This window comes from Oncorhynchus masou, unplaced genomic scaffold (assembly GCF_036934945.1).
Source record: "Oncorhynchus masou masou isolate Uvic2021 unplaced genomic scaffold, UVic_Omas_1.1 unplaced_scaffold_1017, whole genome shotgun sequence".
Lineage (NCBI taxonomy): Eukaryota > Metazoa > Chordata > Actinopteri > Salmoniformes > Salmonidae > Oncorhynchus > Oncorhynchus masou.
Window position 1 is genome coordinate 237387 of NW_026999875.1, and position 6000 is coordinate 243386.

Sequence of the window (6000 nt, forward strand, 5' to 3'; positions counted from 1 at the left end):
CTGTAAGGGTGTCAATAAGTACAGAAGTGTGAAAGTGTGTGACAACAGCTCTGTGTGAGAGTCAGCTTGTCACATGCTTCTTACTGGAAAAAAGGCAAATGACTTACTGTAAATTACATGTTGATCATTTGCATAAGACCTGGCTCGGTTTAGAGCACTTCACTTCTCGAGGGGTGTGTCTGAGGAGTCCTGTCTGTAATTCCTCCCTTCACCAGTAATAAGGGGTGTGTCTGAGGAGTCCTGTCTGTAATTCCTCCCTTCACCAGTAATAAGGGGTGTGTCTAAGGAGTCCTGTGTGTAATTCCTCCCTTCACCAGTAATAAGGGGTGTGTCTGAGGAGTCCTGTATGTAATTCCTACCTTCACCAGTAATAAGGGGTGTGTCTGAAGAGTCCTGTCTGTAATTCCTCCCTTCACCAGTAATAAGGGGTGTGTCTGAGGAGTCCTGTATGTAATTCCTCCCTTCACCAGTAATAAGGGGTGTGTCTGAAGAGTCCTGTATGTAATTCCTCCCTTCACCAGTAATAAGGGGTGTGTCTGAGGAGTCCTGTATGTTATTCCTCCCTTCACCAGTAATAAGGGGTGTGTCTGAAGAGTCCTGTATGTAATTCCTCCCTTCACCAGTAATAAGGGGTGTGTCTGATGAGTCCTGTATGTAATTCCTCCCTTCACCAGTAATAAGGGGTGTGTCTGAGGAGTCCTGTATGTAATTCCTCCCTTCACCAGTAATAAGGGGTGTGTCTGAGGAGTCCTGTATGTAATTCCTCCCTTCACCAGTAATAAGGGGTGTGTCTGAGGAGTCCTGTATGTAATTCCTATCTTCACCAGTAATAAGGAGTGTGTCTGAGGTATCCTGTATGTAATTCCTCCCTTCACCAGTAATAAGGGGTGTGTTTGAGGTGTCCTGTATGTAATGCCTCCCTTCACCAGTAATAAGGGGTGTGTCTGAGGTATCCTGTATGTAATTCCTACCTGCCTTCACCAGTAATAAGGGGTGTGTTTGAGGTGTCCTGTATGTAATGCCTCCCTTCACCAGTAATAAGGGGTGTGTCTGAGGAGTCCTGTGTGTAATTCCTCCCTTCACCAGTTAAGGGAATACCCCCTGAAATGGACAAAAATGAATGGGAAAACATTGGCATATGACAAACCATATACACGGTGTCCAATACCACCCAATTCGGCGTTGATTCATGCAAAATGTATTGCAAATGCCAAATGGCAAATGCCAGTTGTAAACACTTTAAAAATCCAACAGGTGGCGTGTGCGCTCCACCTTGGTTTTTCATATTGGAAATGCAACCCAAGTCAACATCCAAAAGCAAAATTTTGAAAAAATGAATTTTTTGTCAAAAACTTATCACCCCTTAAAAAAGTGCTTTCTGGGCCGTTTTTTCGAAATTCTTTCGCTTTTTTTGTCAATTACACATGTGTAAGAACTGTATGAATATAATTTTGTCCAATTTTATTATCATATTTTTTTTAAATTACTTGCGCATAAGGCATATGTTTTGTCCATTTGCAATATGATTTCATAGGAAGTCAAAAGTCAAAAGTCAAAAATTGCAAAATTTCATAAAAAACTTCACACACCACTAAAAAAGTGCTTTCTGGACCGTTTTTCAAAATTCTTTAGATTTTTGTGTCAATTACACATGTATAAGAACTGTATCAACATACTTTAGTCATATTCTTTTTCATATATTTTTTTTTAACTTGTGCATAAGGCACATGTTTTCTCCATTTGGAATATGATTTCATAGAAAGTCAAAAGTCAAAAGTCAAAAATAGTGAAATTTTATAAAAAACTTAACACACCCTTAAAAAAGTGCTTTCTGGGCCGTTTTTTGAAATTCATTCGAATTTTGTGTCAATTACACACGTATAAGAACTGTATCAACATACTTTAGTCATATTTTATTATCATATTTTTTTTTTTTTACTTTTTACTTTTTTTTACCTTTATTTAACTAGGCAAGTCAGTTAAGAACAAATTCTTATTTTCAATGACGGCCTAGGAACAGTGGGTTAACTGCCTGTTCAGGGGCAGAACGACAGATATGTACCTTGTCAGCTCGGGGATTTGAACTTGCAATCTTTCGGTTACTAGTTCAAAGCTCTAACCACTAGGCACCTGTGCATAAGGCATATGTTTTGTGGGGGCCAAATGTCATAAGAAATTTGACATGCTCAAAAATCCTGCAGAAATGCAAAATTGACTGGCCTGATGAACTCGGGATGGCTGGGCAGTGATGGTTGTTCCTTTCCATCACTCGTGGTGTTGATTTCATCTTGTCCATTTGGTGATGTTTTTTCACTATATAATCATATTGAAAATGCACGTGCATTGTTGTGCAACTGGTGATTGAAAATAGGCACCTAAAAATATGGTTGTAAATGCATTTACCGGGACTCCTATTGTCCATGTCCGCTATGGGAGTACCCTACTATGGCCCTCTATCTATGGATGGCCGTCCTGAGTGCTTTATGGACTGTTTAAAATATTCTGATGAATACGCATTGTTGTGCAACTGGTGATTGAAAATAGGCATATTGCAAATGCACATGCATTTGTGTTCCAACAAGGTTAACTAATGGAGGCAGTGTATGTCTCTACGCACCCCAATGGGTCCCTCCTTCCAAACTGTGTGTGTGTGTGATTTAGTTTTCCTTTGCAATTTTATGTGAAAAATGACTGATTTACAGTTCATGAGGGTTGCCTTATCACATATATGAAGTTTTGGAAAGATCTGATTTTTTTAACCCCTTAAAACAGCCCCTGAGACACTAATTATGGCACTTCCAGTTGGCACAGGAAGCTATGTCAACACATATCAACATTGGGGTATGCTTTTACAGAATCCTGAGTTATGGCACTTCCGGTTGGCACAGGAAGCTATAAGTCAACACACATCCTCGTTGGGGTATTCTATTACAGATTCCTGAGTTTTAAGTCTTTACCATAAAAACTGACTGATTTACACAGGGTTGAATGCACTATGTCTATCAAACTGCAGGCAGGGTATGGATATACACTTTTAGGTCGATTTTAACCACTTCCGGTTGGTCCAGGAAGCTTAGAATCAACACAGGTAGACCTCATAGTGGCCTGATGGACTGATACCGAAGACAGGTTCATACGACATTCATAACCCATATAGGCTCCAAGTTGAATTTAGAGGTGCAGGCAATGTATTCCTATGGTGAGAGAAGTCAATGCAAACAGTTTGATGTAAACACCTTCTTTTAACTGCTAAGGGTTAATGCCAGACGGTCAAGGTTAGGCTTGCACGGATCGGGAGGACCTTAGGAATGCACCTGACGTCGAATTGTGTTTCTCACCCTAACGGTTCTCTCACTGTCACCCAAAGCAAATGACATTGTGGGGCAGGCTTCATTTTGGGCCTACTTTTCTAATTGACCGAGCGAGCTATGGTCAAGCGGGATGTCTCGTTGAACTCGGCACGGCCTAGGGATTATGGTAATGCCATTGCCTGCTCTCTGTGTCTTTAAGCACCGCACTTTGTCACTCCATCCTTGCTGTGTGTGTGTGTGAGAGCTTTTCTTTGACATCTGTTGGGAGAAATTAGTGATTTACAGTTCAGGAGCGTTACCTAGTCACACATATGAAGTTTTGGAAATATGTGACTTTTTTAACCCTTCAAAATAGACAGTGTGACCCAATTAAAGGCACTTCCGGTTGGCACAGGAAGCTATAAATAAACTCATATCCTCATTGGGGTATGCCTTTACAGAATCCTGAGTTTTAAGTCTTTACGTTAAGAACTGAGTTATTTACGGAGGGTTTAGTGAGTGTGTGTTATTTCAGAAAATCATAGAAAATCACAGAAATCTCGCAGAGCTCCGCAGCACACTTTAAAAATATTCGAATGAACACCCTGCAACTGGATCTGTAACCTTTGAAAAAAAAAAACTATCTTTGAACATCACCAATCTGTCATTGTACGATTTCTCTTAAATGACGATAGATAAATGCTCCTTGACTTTGACGTGAAGTGGAAAAATAATGTCTCTATTTTCATTTTGGACCTTTAATCCCAGAGAAATGGCCATAACTCAAAAACCGTTGAGGCCTAGACGCCATCTTGTTCGGGGCCAACTGCTCATTATGCCAAACCCACGCTCACCAAGTTTCGGATTCGAAATATTTTCCGTTTTCGAGATAAGGCCCCGTCGTGATTCGTGATGTTTTGTCCAATTGCAATATGATTGCTTATGCCCTCTGGTGGGATTTTCCGGTACAGCGGAAAAATGACCAAAATTTGATTATTTTATCAAACGGAAACCAAATGTCCGACAAAGTTCATTTGATGACTTGCCGGTAGGTCCGGCCCTGCCGCTCGGCCCGACGCCGTCCGCAAATTTTACAAACGTTTTCGGACGTCTAGTAAGGGACCGTACATTTGCAATATGGACTTTCTCACTAACCATACAGCAAATGTCAAAATGTTCCCTTAAGGTATGGTAATTATTCTGCTCTTCCGGAAAAGTCCACCAGATGGTGACTTGCTGCTTATTGCAAATGGACAAAACATCACGAAACGGACATGGCGATTTCTCCTAAACGGAAAAGACTTTGAAGGTGAAACTCGTTGAGCACAGGTTTGTCCAAATGGGCTTTTAGCCCAGAAACAAGATAGTGTTAAGGCCTCAACACTTTTTGAGTTAAGGCCCATTTTCTGGGATTAAAGCTACAAAATGGTAATTATAGAGCTAATCTGACCACTTCACATCAAAGTACATGAAGCTACGCTGTAAGGAAGAAAATAACCAGCCATTTATCTGTCGTAATTTACGAAAAAAATTAAATGTCCGTTCGGTGATGGATAAAGAAATGTGTTTTTATTTATAAAAATATATAGATCCACTTGCAGCGTGTTCAGATGAATCTGTTAAGGCAGGTTTCGAAGCTCTACGTTACTTCTGTGATTTTCTGAACTCAAACACCCACACAGTCAATGGGGAGTGACACAGTGTGGGGCTTACAGACACACAGAGCCTGAAAGAGTTTCCTTCGTTCAAACTATCTAAGAACCGTCAGACCTAGAGCTATGAAACTTAAAAACCTTTTCTAGAGCTCAAGACTATAGTGCGTGGTGAGTTATGTGGCTCTGGAAGGTTCTCAGACAGAGAAACAGTCTCGTACATTTGCGAAAATTACAACATTTAGAAGTCCCAAAGTCACACGACTGGGTGCATTGAAACCACTTCGACCAATAGAGACGGACCCTAAAGTTTCTGACCAATAGCTCATTCGGGACTCAGTAGCAATGCCGGAAAAAATGGATTTTCAGCACTAATTAAGGTCATACACATAATGTCAGAACTGGACCCACAGCTAGAATGTAACTACGTGTTTTAAATTTTTATTATGGTTTATACAGAAGGTGCTGTGAATTTTGGGCCTGCTCTGAAAAATGTGATAGTTGGCTTCTAAATGAGTTGGACAAAGTGTTTTTGGTTTCAGTTTGTATCATTTTGGTGTCAGAATGATATCTAATTTACTGATGGACGCTGACTTGATGGCTGACTTTTGTCCATTAGCAATAAGTTTAAACAGTGACGAACCATCACCAAATGGACATGATGAAATCAACACCGACGAGCGATGGAGAGGACCCACTATCACTGCCTGGCCATCCCGAGTTCAAAGGGCCAGTCAATTGGTCATTTCTGCAGTATATTACTGCATGTCAATTTTGTGATGGTAAAAGCCCATTGTAAGACATTGCTAATGGACAGCCATGCGCCTGGTTACCTAAACCAGAAGCATTTTAAAAATGCTTCTTACCCCCACCTGTGCCCAACCAATAGAGGGTGCCCTTGGTCATTTTGGACATTTAAAACAAATCTTCTTCCCACTTCTCTCTCATTGCACCAAATTCTTACTTCCTATGACTTCATATGATCAAACATGACAAATAGACCTTCTAGGTTGATTCAGGGCTTAACATAAGGATAAATATCATTTGGTCAGTATAAA